The 19,716-nt window shown below is 40.7% G+C and overlaps 1 protein-coding gene across 1 annotated transcript in view; it reads left to right on the top strand.

Moving 5' to 3' along the window:
- TRAF3IP2 (TRAF3 interacting protein 2) overlaps positions 1–19,716 on the top strand; it is a 112,272-nt gene that overhangs the window by 5,131 nt on the left and 87,425 nt on the right. The gene's annotated exons all lie outside the window — the stretch shown is intronic.

The raw sequence follows: 19,716 nt of genomic DNA, 5'->3' as shown, positions 1-19,716 counted from the left end.
GAGAAAACACTCTGCTTACTTGAATCCTTATACAAGTCACTGGCCCTCTCAACTTCTTCACCTGTAAATGACATAGAATGTTTATTTACAAAATCCTGGATATTTAAAAAATGGAAACGTGTGGAGCATTAATCATTGCTATCACTATCAGTAAACCATGATTTTACTATGTTCGAGAGAAAAAGAAAATCTTTCTATCTAGTGTATTTCTGTATTAATTCAAATGAATCCTAGCTTCTGGATGCTTTAAGAGAAAAAAATAAATGGAAATGTAACAAAGCTAGGCTTACAACAGCTGAGAACAAAACATGCATGCAGTCAGATTGGACTTTGGAAGGAATACAGATAATGTTTAAAAAAAGAAAAAAAGAAAAGGAAAAGGAAAAAGCTATGGGCACAGGGGTTTTTCTTCCTAATCAAATGCAGGATGAAGAAAATTATTCCAGTTGTAAAGGTGTCACTGCCTACAATCTACCTGAAATATAAAGGTATCACATGACCTCCCCTGACAGTCAGGAGCCAGACATGTTTTATTCTTATACAATGAATAACATGTTTCCATTCATACCTAATTACATTTTTGTCAACTCTTAAATTTCAGAGGTTGAAGGGAATTTCTTAGACACTAGTATTTCAAATCCCAAGATAACTAGACATTTTTCTGCTTTCTGTTCCCCAAAAATGTGCTTTGTGGATATATGCCTCTTTCCCCTGCTCCCCTTTTATCCTCTGTCTCATCCTGTTTCTTCTCCATCTCAATAGTTCCTCTCCCCTCCCTCCCCTCTTTTCTTCTCTCTTCAATCTTTGTACAAAAATGTTAAAGCCTGAGATCATCTAGTTCACCCCTCTCATTTTCTTCCCTTTTTACCCCACCTGATTTATATTAACTTACTACATTACTCTCCAAATATTTCCACTTTATAGAAAAAATGTGTGGCTTTCCTTGTCTACTTCTTTTGACTGGCCCTGCCTGCTCTGACTACACCTATCTCTTCACTGGCTCTAGTTCCCTACACCAGGCAGACAAATTCTTACACTCCTAATCTGAACAGTGGGACTTCCCACTTTAATTCCATCACTTGTCTCCATCCTACAGGCTCATGTGTATGAATTGCCCAAGTTTGTCTAAAGTATCTGCAACTCTAGTCTCCTTTGAAATATCTTAACTCCCTAAAATGACAGGTAAAAATCACAGGCACACTGATCCAATCAGCCAAATCCCATGAGTATTTGTTAACTATCTTCTTTGTGCATAGGATTGTGCTTGATCCTTACAGAGAAGTAAAAACACAAAACAGTTCCTGTTCTCAAAGAGTTTATATTCTACACTAGATCATCCTCAGTTACTGACACTGATATGCATAGGTTCAAAAGACAAACTTTTTATCTGAGAGACTTTGGAGACAGGAAAGGGTAGGGATGGTTACAGAATTATAGAATCTTTGAGTTGGAAGAGACCTCACAGGTCACCTGCCCCCAAACATCCCTGCTCTCCATCCCCAGTGTTAGAGATCCCATCACCTGAAGTACCGTCCATTCTATGATAATTCTAATGTAAAAGGTAGGAAGTTTTTCCTTTCATCAAGCCTAAATCTGACTTCAGCTACTCCCTGCTCCTAGTTCTGCCCCTTGGGACCAGCCAGAACAAATCTAATTCCTCAATACCTGAACAGAGATATAATATAATGTCTCCCTCAAGTCATCTCTCTTCCAAGCTAAATGTTGCCGGTTCCTTCAATTTATCTAAACTCAAGGCCTTTCACCATCTTACTCACCTTCCTTGGATAACTCTTCTCCTGTCTTTATAAAATTAGGTAAACTAAACTAAACCAAATATTCCAGATATAAACTGAGCAGGAGTCACTCTTATAAGACTAATGAATTGCTCTGATTTTGAACTCAAATTTTACTGACTGAACTGGAAACCTAGAAGCCCAGTTTGTCCTTACAGAATTTATAGAGTCATCCCTACAGTGCTTAGTCTACTCCAGGGAAGCAGCATGGAAAGACCGCAGGAATATCAATATACCAAATGTTGGATCTGGGTCTATCCACCATTAAGTTACTCCATGACCTTAGGTCAGCAGCTTCCTCTCTCTAGTTTCCATTGTTTACTTTCTCAAAGGAGGATGACCCCATCTGTTCCCTTACATCCGGTCATAGAGAGATACAGAATTGTCTGGTGGTTGGGACTGGCAGACTGGACAGAACTACTCTGACCCAGAATTCTCTGACTATAAATTCAAGGCCTCATTAATTAAAAGTTAAAAGCATTTTAGAGCATGCTTCAAATTAGTGGGCTGAAGATCAAAGGGCACATTTTTGGCCAGGAGTTCAGAATCTAAGAGGCACAAACAAATTGAAGACTTTTGATTTCCTGAACCCAGTGAAACCATGACACTAGATTTCATGCTGTAATAGAAAAGTTCCTGAAAACTTATCTCAGCTGAGTCAAAAGTCTCTTAGTGTATTATTTTAGACTTGAGTGGTAAAATTAAAGGGCCAAGCATCTTAATTGGACTTAAGAATATAAATCCAGAAAACCTGGTTGAGAGGACTTCCACAGCTGCCTGTGGAATTTAGAGCCCTGCCCTTGGTCGGTAAAACAGACAGCACTTGGTTTAAACGTTGTAGGGAGTGGAGAGTTTCTGTAGTACATGTGTATAAATGCCTATTCAGAGGTTAAAGATTTGTCGTGACCCACATCAGTAACAGAAAGCTGCTGCTCATGCAGAACGTGCTTGGAACGTTAATTGCATTTTGCAAAAATGTGAGTAATGCCTGCAGATGTGTGCCTGTCAGCTCCTCCCTGACCCACAGCCTGGTGAAGCTTCTCTGGTGGAAGGCTTTCTCCACATGTTCTCTGCTTGGCCGGCATTCAGGAGCTAATTCTGCACAGGTTTCACCTGGGAAGAGGAAGGTTGCTTTTTCTGTTTGTTTTAAAGTCCAGGGGCCTCTGCCCCTGAAAATCAGATGAGGAACCATGGAACAGAATTCATCCTGACCTTTGACCTCGCCTGGATTTTCTGGCCATACCCCAGGAGGCCTGAGGTTGTGCAAAAAGGAGATCATTATCCCAAAAATCACTCCTGTTGGTGGTGTTGACACCTTGGTCAAAGGTGGTTCCATTATGACACAGGGAAGCCTGGGGACTTTGCCATCCTATGACTGGCCCAGAAGCTCGAAGTTGGGTATATTTATTAACTATAAAAGGAGGAAATGCCATGGCTTCATTTTACCTCACTTCATTATTTGACAGTCCTCCTGGAGTAGCTCTGAAACACCTCTGTAACATTTACTACCTGCCTCTCAGGTCCAGCAAAGTGCTTTATAAACCTGAAAGCCCTGGGTAAATGTTAGCTATTATGATAAGGATCATTCTGTCTTCTGAACCACCCATTGTGGTGCGCCCCCTGCCAGAACCCCCACACATACCCCCCCCAAAATAGGACTGCACTGTCCTTGGTTCCTATGAGACACCTTGGCTCAGAATAAAACCTGGATAACCCCCCAGGGGAGGCCCGCTCCCACAGCCAGAGGATGTGCTTGTTTGTTGTCTGAAGCTGAAGGCTGCTTTTCTGAGAAGGCCTGGAGGGAAGGAGGGAGGGGAGGAACAGGGAAGTTCCTTGCAGTAGGTTCCAACTGTGGGTGGACAGGCTGCACTTGGATCCACAGCTGCGGTTGGCTGAGCCTTCTAGGCTGAGCGCCAATGGCGATATGACTAGGACCAGGCAGCCTGAGGAAGAAGCAATAATCTGGCTAACCTCGGCCAGCTCAGACAAAAGCTGGAGAGGGATGGGGGCGCCAGGAAAGGAGATGGAGGATTGTCTGGCCGGGGCTCGTTCAAGTGAAGCTCTCCAAGTCAAGCATCATTTTGCCCCTAGGGGGGTCCCCAGGTAAACCAGGGAGTTCTCACCTTCTGATTTCTAACTAGTCTCCTGGGAGCAACTATGAAATTTGATCTCAGAAACTGTGGCCTGGGGTTAAATTTCCCTTTTCTTTTTGTTCTTGAAACGTAGAAACCCAAGGGAATCAAAGCCCCTGTTACACCACAGGCTACGTTCTGTGGTGGGGGAAAAAGCACTGGATTTGAAATCATTAGCTGTGTGACCTTAAACAAGTCACTTCACTCTGAGGCTCGGTTCCCTTATGTGTAAAATAAGGGTGTTGGACTAGATGACCTCCTAAAATCACTTCCAGCTCTCAGTCAGATTACAACTCTAGAAATAAAATAGCAGCGTACAGAAAGGGTCTTGACTAAAAAGCAAGAATTATCCCTGTGTTTTGACACAACCTTATAAAGGGTCATCTCTGTGCTGAAAATCTGCTGAAATCATAACTTTTTGAGCTGGAAGAGACCTTAGAGATTCTCTAGTTCTGGGATTCTTAGCTGGAGGTCTGTGAACCTGCTTTAAAAAATATTTTGATTACTCTATGTAATCAAAAATCTATATAATGGATTCGCTTTGTAATGGCATGTGTTTTATTTTATACTTTAAAAACATTATTCTGAGAAGGGCCCATCATAGACTTCGTCACACTACCAAAGTCTTTCATGTTAAGACTTGATACAAAAAAAATTAAGGACCTCTATTAGTTTAACCCCCTCATTTTACATATGAGGAAACTGAGATCCCAGAGATCAAGGGACTCACTCGCCCAAACTTCCACAAGAAGCCATAGCAGAGCCAGAATTCAAACTCTGGTCACAGACTCAAAGGAACCAGAGCTAGAAAGGGCCTTAGAAATGATCTAATCTAACCCTTTGTTTTTCAGTTAGGGAAACTGAGGCCCAAAGAGGTTAAATGACTTATGGAGGGTCACACAGATAGTAAAATGACAGAGCCAGGATTAAGAACCATATCTTCTGATTTGAAATCTTTCCTCTATATCACAATTCAATGCTTTTCTATTCCCCATGCTGTCTCCATGATGGTGATCAAAGGGGAGCCAGGAAAATTTAGATTTTGCATTTTGTTTTATATCCCTCTTGATGAGGCTCTTTCCCCACACCACCATCCCCCATCTGCCCCCAGAATTCCTGCATTCAGAAAGAAATCTTAAACAGTTGGGAAACTGAAAGAAGCTCTCACTCCACAAGAGTTAACTTAGGCTAATTTTCCAGATCAAGTCTCTTTAATCTTTTTAGTCATAAATCATTCCCTTCTATTCCCCTAATCACTTTGCTTACCTCATTCTTTGTTTTGTCTCTTTCAGGGTGAAGATACCCTGTGCACATGCCAGTATTCTAGATGTCTTCACCAGGGTTCTGCCCAGTGTCTGTGAGGCCAGTAACCCCCAAAAGTATTTAGCATGGTTTTCCCTTTCTGCCCTATCATGTTTCAAATCTGTCTTTAATTTGCTTGATCTTGGGTTTCTCCAGCTTGCATTGATTCTTGGTGTGTTTCAACCAGGTTTCAGGTTAGTCTAAGACAGATGAGCCAATTCACATTTTTCTAAGATGGACCCCTTCCCCTTACCCTCCTCACTCCCCTCCTACATGTACCATTTTTTTTTAGAGTTTATATAACACTTTGAAGTCTTGAAAAGCATGAATGTCATGATCTTCTGAGGTTGGAAGCATCTTATTCCATGAGATACTATCAAACAAATACATTTTGCCAGCTCAGATTCAAATGTGTGGGTGTGTTCCAGCATAGCCTTTATTTCTTACAGGCTCCAAAATCCTTGTTTTCCCAAATGTCAGAACTGTATAATTATAGTTAACAAAAGAGGAAACCAAAAATTTGAAACCTATAACTGACCCAGAAGTTAAGCATCAGATTTGGAAGTAGGACATTTTTGCACTTGAGGTAGGTTCTATAAACTACATGCATGAATTGCATCCTCATTTGAAGAGGTTAAAGCTGAAATTAGCCCAAGGCTGATGTAGGGAGGGGCTGGGAGGGAGGAGAGGGGAATTTTCCCCTAGCCAGTCTGGGAACTTCCTATTTTAAGTAATTATTTTTGTTAATTAAGTGCTAAATTCTATTGTTTCTAAGACTGGGTCCAATCTGCACCCTATAAATTTAGCACCTGGGGGCAAACACACCGGTTGTCTTGCCCTAGTAAAACTTGCTAATCCTAGACTCCAGAGTTATAAAGGTATTTCAGAGATCATCTAATTCAGGCCCCTAATTTTACAAATAGACCCAATAAATAAAGTGGCTGCCCAAGGTTATACAAATTGTCAAAACAGACCTGCTAGATGGCATAGTAGATAGGGCACTGGGCTTGGAATCAGGAAGACTCATCTTCATGAATTTAAATGGGCCTCAGACACTAGCTGTATGACCCTGGGCAAATCATATAACCCTGTTTGCCTCAGTTTCCTCATCTGTAAAATGAACTGGAGAAAGAAATGGAAAATCATTCCAGTATCTAAGAAAACCCCTATATGACATCATGAGGTGTGGGACATGACTAAAACAATTCAGTAATAACAGCCATTTCAAACCCAGGTCTTTTGATCTTTTGACTCAGAATCTAGCACTACTACTACTACTCTAACACACACACGCACACACAGGGCATTGTACTAGGAATAGCGTTACATTTGGAAACAGAGGTCCTGAATTCAAATCTAGGCTCTGCTATTCTTTACCTCATAGGGTCACATAATGCTCAAATGAAATAATGTATATAATGCACTATGTAAACCTTAAATCAATATTTAAATATCAGGGATTCATACTATCCCTATGATGTTGATAAGAACTGCTACTACTGCCTGTGTAGCACTGGACAAATGATCCAACCTCTCCCTATTCCATTTGTTCACTTAAAACATGAGAGACTTGGACTGGAAGATCTCAGAGGTCCCTCCCAGCTCTGAATCCTATGAACTCTTGGATTTAAGCTCCTCCAAAGATTTATTTGAGATCAGAATTTTGAACTTGACCTATGATTCAGGAAACAGAAGTAGAAAAAAATGCTCCACTTTCTTTTTTTTTGTCATTTTCATAAAGGCCTATCACGAGGTTAGGCTCTGGAAAGCTCTCCAGGTTTGTGGAGTGCTGGCTTCGGCAGAACAGAGTTCTTGTAATGAGCAGGCCGGCTGTTACAAGCCACTGCCACACTGGAGTCTGAATTTTGACTCTGGACAAGACTGGGAGCAGCCCATCTGGCACAGATGCTCTGTTGGGCAGCCACAGCCCAGACAGACATCATTTTTAATTCAATAAGAGTGAAATATTGTTTAAAAAAAAAAAAAAGCCTGTTCCCCACCTATCCTTAATGGGAACATTGCTTAGGCTCGAGGTCATCATGCTGCTACTAAAAGCAACTTAATCACAACAGGTGTGGAACTGTGGGACCCAGGACTACAGGAGATTTTTGCATTAACTTCTCTTAAAGCACCTCCTCAAGGTCGAAAGCAATTCACCAGGATATGTGAGAGGCCCAGTGGGACAGCCAACATCATTTGTTGCCTGGTTGGATGGAAAGCCAGACCTCCTATGAGGAAACAACCCTGCTTTTACCGTTGGTGGAGATTGTTTTTATGACCAGACTTGTCAAATGTTTTGTTTTTCTATTATGAACCTGTAGTGTCAGGGTCCTGTACAGTCACCCCCATGGGGTAAAGGGCAGCTGAGTGAATCTGGGAAAGCAGGTAGAGCCAGGAACCCGAGCTGGGTTCAGGGTGTGTCTGTTACTTCAGCTCTGTAACTGAACTAAGAAGCATGTTTCAAACAAGAAACAGGGATTTAGTCAGTGGGCCTCTGTTCAAATTCTACCCCTGACATTATCTGTGTGACTCAAAGCAACTTATTTCACCTCTCTGGACCTCAGTTTCTTCATCTGAAAAATAAGAGAGTTGGACTAGATGTGGTCAAAATTTGTGACGCTGTGATTCTATGAAGTACAATGAGGGCATAGAGGTTTTTTTTTTTTCATGTCTGACAGAAAAGTAAATCTTTTTTTATATCATAAATTAGAGATGAGAACTAATTACAAGGAGGTCCTTATTTGAGGCATTAGAAGCCACGAAGATAGAAAGGAAGGAAATAACTGGATAAAGACAGAAACAGGAATAGAAGCTGAAAACAGAAGCACCCAAGGACAGAAGTCACAGGAGCTGATCAAAGCTGACAGGCAGGCCTGGCATCTGTTTGAATGGGAACTGTGCTGAATGGAAGAGATGCATGGCTGTGTCAAGAGCTGATTGGCTGGAGAAAGGCAGAACTGCCCTCTAACATCATCTAAAGCCTAAGAGACAGGAAACATCTCAGGGATTGCCTTGTGTTTCCCTTTACTTACCTCTCTGGTTTCAGAGGGAGAAGAAGAGGGGACGAGATAGGTTTTGCATCTGCTTTGCTGTGAGAAGAGATGTGAGATGTGACTTTGCTATGAAAAAGGCTGCATAGCCATATCATTTTCAAAATCTTGAGAGGGGAAAAACTCCTCAGAACTTCATTGAAGATCTGAGAAGTTTGACATTTTCTGGGGGGAAGGGAACTGTCACTGAAAGAGCTTAGCACTTTCTTGGTACACTGCTAAGGGTACTAACAGAATGCTAAAAGAGGCTGTCCGTTCTTCAGTGGCCTGAGAGTAGAATAAAAGTGACTTTATGCCAGAGACCTATAAGGACCAGAAGAGGAGTAGAGAAGTGATTTTTTTTCTCATCCTCATCTTTAGTATTTATTAAAGCAAATCAACAAACATTTGCCAATCGCCTACAACATGATGGGCACTATGCTAACTGCTGGGGGATACAAAGAAAGACCAGGAATTAAATTTAAAAAACAGTTGAGGAGCTCACAGTCTTACTGAACACTGACATACCAAACAAAAACCTAAACAAAAGCAAGAAATCCATATTGTTTTGGGGCTTATGGTCTGGGGACCAGGAACTGCTGGTGTAATGGTGGCTTGTAGGAAAAATTGCTTCTTTTTCCATATTCATTCTAGTAAAACAAGAAGAGTCAGATCTCAAATCAAATTTACAAAGGGAATTGTATCAACAAATACATATTTGCAGTACTCTTTAATTGCTCAAAAAATTCTTTAAAAGTATGCAAAGCTGACTCAAAAGAAGATAGGAGACCCTCCTACCTCTGAATACATGGCACATATTTTCAGACTTTTTCAATCTGTTGATCAGTTATGTGGATTTGTTTCTTTCTTTTTTTTTAAAACTTTGAGTTCCAACTTTTCTCCCTTCCTCCCTCCCCACCCATCCCCACTGACAAGGCAAGCAATTCAATATAGGTTATATATGTGTAGCTTTGCAAAAGACTTCCATAATAGTCATGTTGTGTAAGACTATATTTCCCTCCATCCTATCCTGCCCACCATTAATTCTATTCTCTCTTTTGACTTTGTCCCTCCCCAAAAGTGTTTGCTTCTAATTACTCCCTCCCATTTGCCCTCCCTTCCATCATCTCCCCACAACTCACTTATCCCCTTCTCCCCTACTTTCCTGTAGTGTAAGATAGATTTTCATACCAAATTGAGTGAGCATGTTATTCCCTCCTTAAGCCAAATGTGATGAGAGTAAGCTTCACTTTTTCTCTCTCACCTTCCCCCTTTTCTCCTCCATTGAAAAAGCCTTTTCTTGCCTCTATTATGAGAGATAGTCTGTCCCATTCCCTTTCTCCTCCCAATATATTCCTCTCTCATTCCTTAATTTTATTTTTTTAAATATCATCCCTTCCTAATCAACTCACCCTGTGCCCTCTGTCTATATATGTGTGTATAATCCCTCCAACTACCCAAATACTGAGAAAAGTTTCAAGAGTTACAAATATGATCTTTCCATGTAGGAATGTAAACAGTTCAACTTTAGTAAGTCCCTTAGAACTTCTCTTTCCTGTTTACCTTTTCATGCTTCTCTTGACTCTTGTGTTTGAAAGTCAAATTTTCTATTCAGCTCTGGTATTTTCATCAAGAATGCTTGAAAGTCCTCTATTTCATTGAATAACCATTTTTTTCCCTGAAGTATTATACTCAGTTTTGCTGGGTAGGTGATTCTTGGTTTTAATCCTAATTCCTTTGACTTCTGGAATATCATATTTCAAGCCCCTCGATCCTGTAATGTAGAAGCTGCTAGATCTTGTGTTATACCGATTGTATTTCCACAATACTCGAATTGTTTCTTTCTAATTGCTTACAATGTTTTCTCCTTGACCTGGGAACTCTGGAATTTGGCTATAATATTCCTAGGAGTTTTTCTTTTTGGATCTCTTTCAGGAGGTAATCAGTGGATTCTTTCAATATTTATTTTACCCTCTGGTTCTAGAATATCAGGGCAGTTTTCCTTGATAATTTCATGAAAGATGATGTCTAGGCTCTTTTTTTGATCAGAGCTTTCAGGTAGTCCTATAATTTTTAAATTTTCTCTCCTGGATCTATTTTCCAGCTCAGTTGTTTTTCCAGTGAGATATTTCACATTGTCTCCTATTTTTTCATTCTTTTGGTTTGGTTTTATAATTTCTTGGTTTCTCATAAAATCATTAGCTTCCATCTGCTCCATTCTAACTTTTAAAGAACTATTTTCTTCAGTGAGCTTTTGAACCCCTTTTTCCATTTGGCTAATTCTGCTTTTGAAAGCATTCTTCTCCTCATTGGCTTTTTGGATCTCTTTTGCCAATTGAGTTAGCCTATTTTTAAAGGTGTTATTTTCTTCAGCATTTTTTTGGGTCTCCTTTAGCAAGCTGTTGACTCACTTTTCATGATTTTATTGCATGGCTTTCATTTCTCTTCCCAATTTTTCCTCCACCTCTCTTACTTGATTTTCAAAATCCTTTTTGATCTTTTCCATGGCCTGAGACCATTGCATATTTATTTTGGAGGTTTTGGATGCAGAAGCCTTGACTTTTATGTCTTCCTCTAATGGTATGCATTGTTCTTCCTCATCTGAAAGGATGGAAGAAAATATCTGTTCACCAAAAAGTTAACCTTCTATAGTCTTATGTTTTTCCTCTTTTTTGGGCATCAAGAGGAGGGTATACTCTAGGGACCTGTAAGTTCTCAGTTCCTCCAAGGTGGCACAATCAAGGGAGAGGAGTTTACTCCCCTCCTAGCCTGTGCTCTGATCTGGGAGCAACCACAAGCTTTTCTGCCCAGGATCCGGAAGTAGGATTCCCTCTCCACAACTGCCTCCAGCTCCACCATGCCAGCACTCCTCCTTACCTCAGAGCAGCCACTCAGGGCTGAGATTCAGATCAACAGCTCAATTACCTCAGGGTCTTTAGGCAGAGGGCTCCAAAAATGGCTGCTGCCACTGCCGTTGCAGTGGCTACTGCCAGCAAGACCAGACCACAGTCCCTTCTCATCTAGGTGAAAGAGCTTTCTCACTGACCTTTGAAGTTATCTTTGGCATTTGTGGGTTGAGCAATCTGGGAACGGCAGCTGCTGCCAGGGATTCTGCCCCCTGAGGCCTGCTCCAGTCCTGTCCTTGCATGTGGCCAAGATGGGCTGCGCTCCACTCTGCGCCCAGTACAATAGACCTTTCCTGTCCACCTTCCAGGCTGTCTTAGGCTGGAAATCTCTTTCACTCTGTTGTTTTGTGACTTTTGCTGCTCCAGAATTTGTTTAGAGTCATTTTTTACATAAAATACATTTAGTATTTTATGGGCTATGGGGGAGAGCTTTTACAGGTCTGTCCTTCTACTCTGCCATCTTGGCTCTCCTCCCCTTCCCCCACCCCGTTTTAAAGTTTTAAAGTTTTAAAGAGGAGTTTTAAAGAGGAAAAAGATACAAGTCTGACCCAGATGGTTGGAGGGTGCCAGCAAATATAGACAGGCTCCAGGAATTAGGCTTCCTGCCATTGAGGTCACATAGCCAGCCTTGGAACTACCCTCAAATACTAGCTAAGAAACAATAGAGGAAGAAACCAAACTTTCCCTTTGTATAGAACTAGTATGAGCAATTGGGTAAAAAATCCACTTCAGGCAAATCAAATGGGACGTATAGGCAAGTCAAAGGAGAGGCCATGGAAAAGACCCAGTCCTGGGATTTAGTCCCTGCTGTGTGACCCTGGGCAAGTCACTTAACTCTGTTTGCCTGTTTCCTATTCTATAAAATTAACAGGAGAAGGAAATGGCAGACCACTCCAGTACCTTTGCCAGGAAAACCCCAAATGGGATCAAAAGGAGTTAGACATGACTGAAAAAATGATTGAACATGAACATGCTAGATCAACTTCCTGGGGCATGAGATCCTCTTCTTAACAACAGTCTAAGTAAGTTTTTCCTTTGATATCAGAACTTCCACCTTAAACTATCTCCCTCTTTTCCAGAAGATTTCAACTTCCACTATCCCTTCCCTTTCTAATCTTCAACTTCTCCTGATCTACTGTTTCATTTCCTACTGCCTTTGAACATGCTCATCCTTCTGTGCTTAAAAAATAATTCATTAGATCCTTCCAGCTCTACATGAAATCTTTCTTGACCCCCTTTAATTCTAGTTCCTTCCTTCTGTTAGTAATTTCTATTTATCCTGGGTATACAGTTCATTCTATTGCAGGTCAGCATAAGATATTAAATGGGAATTTGGGGGGGAATTGTGGAAGCCACAGAGATTTGCGAAGGCCAAATATATATAACCAAATACATAGCCCAAATTTTACAATAAGATACTTTAAACACTCCATGAAAGAAAAAGGAAAAATTTAGACTTCTTTGGTACAAAGGGAGGGCCAAAATATTTTACATGGATTTTCCAGATTACGGGGGTCACCATGTCTCCAACCCCAGGGAAACGAAAGGGATAACTCCAGTTTGTTTGCATGTTATGTCCTCTCCCGGCTTCCCTCATTAGAGTGTAGCACAGTGCCTGGGACATCGTAAGCACTTAATAAATGTTTATTGATTGACCATGCCCCCATAACATCTTAAATCCCTTCCCGGTCTCATTCCAACTCCTTGAAAAAGCTGTCTACATTTGATGGCACCACTCCCTCTCCTCTCACTTCTCAACCCTTTGCGATCTGGATTTCAACCTCGTCATTCAATTTAGATTGTCCTCTCCAAAGTGACCAGTGAACTCTTCATTACTGAAGCTGATGATTCTTTTTTTCTCGATTCTCATCCTTCTCCACCTGTGCCCTGCACTTGACCCTCTCTCCTCCTTGGTTCTCCTACCTGTCTGACTGCTCCTTCCCAGTCTCCTTTGATGATTCATCATCCATATCATTCTCCCTAATTGGGGTGTTCCTTGAGGCTCTGTCTTTGGTTCCCCAGTCTTCTCTTGCTAGGCTTTCTCTTGATGATCTCTTCGACTCTCACGGGTTTAATTATTTTTATGCAGAGGACTTCCAGATCTGTATAGCCAGCTCCAGCTTCTCTCATGGGCTTCAATCCTGCAATCCCCAAAGCCTATTAGACTTTTCAAACTGGGTATCCTAGAGACATCTGAAACTCAACATATCAAAAAATGAACTCATTATCCTTCCCCCCAAATTCACTTCTCTTTCAACTTCCCCATTTCTGTCAAAGACTTTACCATTCTTCTGGTCTCCCTGGTTCATAATCTTTTCATTACTCTTGACTACTCACTCTTGTTCACCCCACGTATCCAATCAGTAGCTATATCTCACTGTTTCTATTTTCACGTCTCCCACATCTGACCCTTTCTTTCCATTCACGTAGCTACCGCCTTAGTTCCTGGCCTCATCACCTCTCACCTAGGTTATTCAACAGTCTTCTAATTGGTTTCCCTGCTACAGTCCTGTCTATCCTCCACCCAGCAGCAAAATGATTTTCCTTAAGTGTAGATCTGACCATGTCACTCTCCTGTTCGATAAACTCCAACGGCTTCATATTGCCCCTAGAATCACCCCACTCTACTCTCCATCTCAAACTCTGCTTGGTCTCAACTACATGGAACAAAATATAACTCAGTATCTTTCCCCAATCTTTGCCGTTTCCTTTTGTGCGTTATCTTTCCCAACTGGATTGTAAACTCCTTGAGGGCAGGGATTGTCTTTTTCTTGTTTGCCCAGTACTTAGTATGGTGCTTGGCACATAGAAGACACTTCATAACTGTTTACTGAATTGAATTGAATCAAACAAAATCTTGTTAGTGTAGTTTTTAAAGCCCTTCACCATCTAGCCCCAACCTATCTTTCTAGCCTCACTGTATATTAAAACTCCTTCTATACTCTGTGGTCCAGCCAAACTACTTCTCTCTGTTCCTCACACACAACACTTCATTTCCAATCTCTGTGTCTTTGCACTGGCCATTCCCCTTGCCTGGAATGCATTCCTTCCTCACCTCCATTATTTAGAATTCTTCTTTTCCTTTAAAAGCAGTTGAAATCCCACCTCCTAAATGAAGTCTTTCCTGATCTCCACAGTTGTTAGTATCCTTCCTTCCTAAATACCATGTACTTATTATTAAGTTATTGTTATTACTTATACCATGACTTATTTATTTGTATTTATTTTGTACATACTTATATACTACTTGTGTCCCTCATTAGAGTGTAAGCTACTTATAAATAGGGACTGTTTCATTTCCTTTGTGTCTAGAACAGTATTTGGCACTTCAGTAGGCACTTAATAAATACTTGTTGATTGTTTGATTTCCAAACTTCCTGCTCAATGAACCCTAACATAAGGTACTGAGCTACTGGAACTGAGTGTCTGAACCAGCTTGACTCCTTGGATCCAGACTTCTGCAGCACTTGATCCAGAAACATCTTTTATTTTACCTTTTACTACTGCTGCTGTTTCTCAGTGCCTGGTTCTTTTTTCCCTCCATTTTAAGCTACTACAGACCTCAGATCACAAGAGTGATTTTCTAAGATTTATTTAAATGGTAAAAGAAAATTCATAAATAATATTATGCATAAATTATGCATAAATGAAAGCATCCTCCAGATGCTCTTGTTTGCAGGTAAAATTGTGCTGGTTGCAGCAAACCCTGGAACATTGCAAAGTCTTCTAGAAGGGCAATAATCGTCCAGACAAGTTTGGACTAATTATCCATACAGGAAAAAGCGGATGATGAATGTCCATCGTCCAGACTATAACAGAAAAGTAGGTGGACAACCTCTCCCATCATATCCATTAGCATATGCACATATGCCTCAAATATATAAGTTTGTATGTATGTATGTATGTATCTTGGATAGACAATGCAAATAAATGGACAAGGAGGTGGGCCCAAAATTAAATAGGAAGGAAGTAGGATCAGTCCCTTAAATGACTCCAAACTTCTCCCTGAAACAAAGGTCCATCCTCTCCAATACCAATATTTCACCATACCAATGTTCTTGCATGGCTGCAGGTCACAAAACACTAAAATCTCCAAGGAATTCAAAATAAGGACCACTCAGAAAGCGATAAAAGAGTACATGGTGGTTGTGACCAGGCTGCAACAATGTAGTAAAGGAGATCAGAGAAAATGTAAGAATACAAAAGATGGTTTGACTGGTCACATGCTGAGTATGTTCTACTGGTATCCTCATGATGTCACGTGAAAGCAAGAAAGGTCTCCATCACATTAAGTGAACCTCCAGGGATAAAACTATAAAAGGATATCAACAAGAGTTGCACAGGTTGGGCAGGGATGGATGGGCTACTATCTGCATCATTGGAGGGAACAGCTACTCTGATCAGATCCCAGATCTGCTTGAGCACTTGGGTATTAATGAAAACTACCTATTCACAAATAAGGTGGCACTTAAAGTTCCTGAGTTACTTCATATAACTGCAATTCTCCAGGGCTAGCTTGGCCCAATGGGAGACTTTCTTCCCATGGAGAGTCTTTTTTCCTGTGACCTTCAGACAACAATGTCATCTTCTACCCAAGGACACTCCCAGCTGATTTGTCCTCCTATTTTTGGTAGATCAAGCTCATTCATCCATTCTACAATTCCCTGACCTCCCTCAACTAATTAGAAAGCTTATTGATTGAATGGTGGAGTTTGAGCACTCTATATTTCTATATGATTATTTACTTAACCTATTCTATTTTTACTCCACCCCCAGAATACAGACATGGTTCCTATTGTCTCAAAAACTGAAAAAATTCAAACTGATCCCCAGGGCACCTCCAAAAGTTTACAAAATACAATCCTGTACAAGCTTTCCATGGACCAAGAGCTAGAGAGGCCTCCAGGAGGAAGTGACTGTAAGTTCAGTTAAATATAACATTAAAGACTGGGGAGGGATCTTTTGAGACCAAATAGGAGAGTACTTTTCTTACTCACAGGGGTAGTGATCCAGAGGTACTATGCAGCCAAGGGCCACAGGTCCACACCTAGAGATCAAAAGAGGAAGGTTTGGGGAAAAATTAAGAATCTTACCAGACCTAGCAGCATGACAACCTGAATTCATCTAAGAATTCTCAAAGTCAAGTTTAGCATTCAACTGAGATAGGTCAGGGAAGTATTAGAACAAGTAGAAGGGGTCAAGCTGTAGGGGAATGGCTATAGTTACCAAGTGAACTGATAATGAATAAAAAAGCATTTTTAAGTGCTTACTATGTGCCAAGTGCTATGCCAAGTTAGGGATACAGATTTAAAAGTTAGATAGTCCCTGTCCTCAAGATTTACTCCTAATAGGAGGACACAACACATGTAGGAAAATGTGGCTAATATGAGGTACTTTGGTTTGGGAAGTCAGAAGGATGGTGAATGAAGGCATAGAGGAATCGACTGGCATGTCCCTTCCAGTAGCAATGGAAATACTGATTATATTACTGTTCCGGAGCTGGAAATCTAAGAGGAGGGAAGTAGGGGAGTGGGTATGCATGCTTTCAGGGCCCAGTGGTTCAGAAAGAACAGTAGCAGACAGGGTAGATGGTAATAAAATAGTCAGAGTAGAATGGTTAGAGAAAGGCAAGAGAGAACTGAGGTGTGGGATGGAGTATCACATCCAGATCTAGGGCACAAGGCAGGAAGATGGGGTCCCTGTTTATTGAGATCAGACTTAGGGGAAGAAGAATGAGAACAACTTGATCCCAATGTATTCTTCTCCAGTTTTTAGAATCAGAGAACAGGGTCAGAACAAGCCTAGAATAAAAAAAGGTGACTTGACAGTGAGCCACTTGTGTCATAGGCCTCATCAATCATTTTCCCCATTATGATTAGCTCTTCCTTTGTTAACTGGTCATATCAACAAGCTGTCCTGGTGCTATAATATTTGCTGAGTGGTTGTTGTTTTGAGGATCTCTCTTAACTCACTATTGTGTGTGTGATTGTATTCAGAGAGTGTGTGTGAAAGTGCATTAGGAATAAAATGCCAAACATCACTCTCATCTTGCTTTAAAAATGATACTTCCCATTTCATTATTTTTTCACATTTATATAGAGAGTATTCAGTAGCTATCACTAGAGCTGTTCTTCGGTGTAGGTAGGGAGGAAATAACTGACATAGTGTCATTTTACAAGATATGCTAAATCCCCTGTCCAAAAATATCTCTCTTAACAGCCTATGATGGTACACTTAAGATTTCACTATTAGAAAGTCACTCCATAAGGTTGAACATGGTCTTATTTCCTTCTTCTCTCTTTACTTGATTCTGTCCTGTAGAACTTGTCCCAATCTGGACTTAGAGAACCTGGATTCGGATCTTCATTCTATCACCTGTGTGACATTGAATAAAATAACTTTACCTCTTTGGACCTCAGTTTCCTCATTTGTAAAGTGAGGAGGTTGGACTATATAACCTGATATGTCTTCCAGCTCTAAATCTTTGATGCTATGATCTTGATGCAGGAGAAGAAAAGATGTGTTGAAAATGGGATAGAGAACGCAGATATGGAAGACAGTAGGATGCTAATAACAAAGTGCTTATGGAAAAAGTTGTACCTGCAGATCACAGCTTCTTAAACAAACATTATTTACCTGAAACTAAAGGAAAGAATTTTATTTAAAGAGGAAGCCATACCTCTCTCTTTTCAGGCTACATCAAAGGGTGAAAGACTTGTTCACTCAGAGGTAACAACATGCAGTAATGGAGAAAATTCTAAGGCTACCTCCCCAGGCCATGTGGCATAGGGAAATGGCATTAGGACTTTGATCTATTTACGTGATCATTTTTCATTCTAGGTGCAGAGAATAGTCTTGGATCCAGGAGCCTGAGGTATGGGGACCTCAGAGCTTGAGATCTGAGGTGGGTTGCTACCACCAACCCAGTCGGGAAGCCCAAAAAAGCCAAAATTCCAAGAAATTGGGGAGGTGGGAGGGAACACAGGAAGGGAACTCTTTGGAATTGGACTTGGTGGGACAGATGCCATGTAGGAGCTGAGCTAGGCTGTGGACCTAATTTCCCTTTTTTCTTTATAAACTAAGGTGTTGTATTATGCTCCACAGGGATTGGTGAGGGGAGAGGGAAGGAGAATATGAAGCTAGAAGGAGAACAACAAAAAAGCCCAGAACAAAACAGATCTCTTGGTATATTTGTGGTGATCAATCTATATCAGTGTTGATCCTGAAATCACTGCATTTTGAATTCAACCATTCAGTCAGTACCTGATGTGCTACTTGAGAAATGACATTGGAGACGCAGTTGTGAAAAGCAGCTGAACCTGCCCAAATATATACCAAAGACATCTATACAACATTTTACATACTTTGTCTCATTTGATCTTCTCAACAATTCTGTACGGAAATCCAGGATTTGTGATGTTCAATAAGTTCATAAATAGTCATTAAGCATCTCCAATGTGTCAGGCTCTGTTCTAAGCACTGGGGATACAAAGTAAGGTAAAAACAGTTCGTACTCTCAAAGAGCTCATAGGCTAACAGAAAAGACAACATGTAAACAACAATGTACAAACAAGCAAAATACAGGATACAATGGAGAGAAGCAACAGAGGAAAGAATTAAAGGGGATCAGGAAAGGCTTCCTCTAGAAGGTGGGATTTTGGCTGGAACTCGAGGAAAGCCAGGAAGCTGAGATGAGGAAGGAGAACGTTCTGGCGTAGAAGACAGCCAGTAAAAATGCCTGGAGTCAAGATCTGAATCTCTCATTCAAGGAACAGGGGAGCCAATGTCTATGGGGAGCAGATAAGAGCATTCCTATCCATCCTGTGCAACTCTTTTCTATGTCTTTTTATAAGTTTACTACTAGAGACCTTCCTTGCTTTCTTTTTTTTTCCCTTATTTTTTTTTAATTTTTTAATGTTTAACAATCATTGCCATACAATTGAAATTTTAGCCGCCCCACACCTACCCCCCACTACCCCCCTCCCTCCCCACGACTGCATATAATTCTGTATAGGTTCTACATATACTTTCCTATTTATATTTTCACTATAGTCATGCTATGTAGTCAGACTAAAATAAATGAAAGAAATCATATAACAAATCAAAACATGATACACAAAAACATACACATGCACAAACATGATCTGCTACATTTTGCGAATGACTTCCATATTTCTTTCTCTGAGTGTGGAAGGCATTTTGCCTTGAGAACAACCATTGGGATTTTTTTTTTTTTAAGAAGTTCTTGCGTTATTACGAAATTCCAAGTCTACCAGAAAAAAACTCTCGCACACTGTGGTCGTTGTTGTGCACAAAGTTCTCCCGGTTCTGCTCCTTTCACTCAGCATCAGGTCATATAAGTCCTTCCAGGCCTCTCTGAAGTCTTCTTGTTCATCATTTCTTATGGCACAATAGTACTCCATTACATTCATATACCATAATTTATTCAGCCATTCCCCAATTGATGGACATCCCCTTGACTTCCAGTTTTTGGCAACTACAAAGAGTGCTGCTATAAATATTTTTGTACATGTGGGACCCTTTCCCATTTTTA

Source organism: Notamacropus eugenii, chromosome 2 (assembly GCF_028372415.1).
Source record: "Notamacropus eugenii isolate mMacEug1 chromosome 2, mMacEug1.pri_v2, whole genome shotgun sequence".
Taxonomy (NCBI): Eukaryota; Metazoa; Chordata; class Mammalia; order Diprotodontia; family Macropodidae; genus Notamacropus; species Notamacropus eugenii.
Note: the sequence above shows the minus strand (reverse complement) of the source record. Positions and strands in the feature narration are given on the sequence as shown.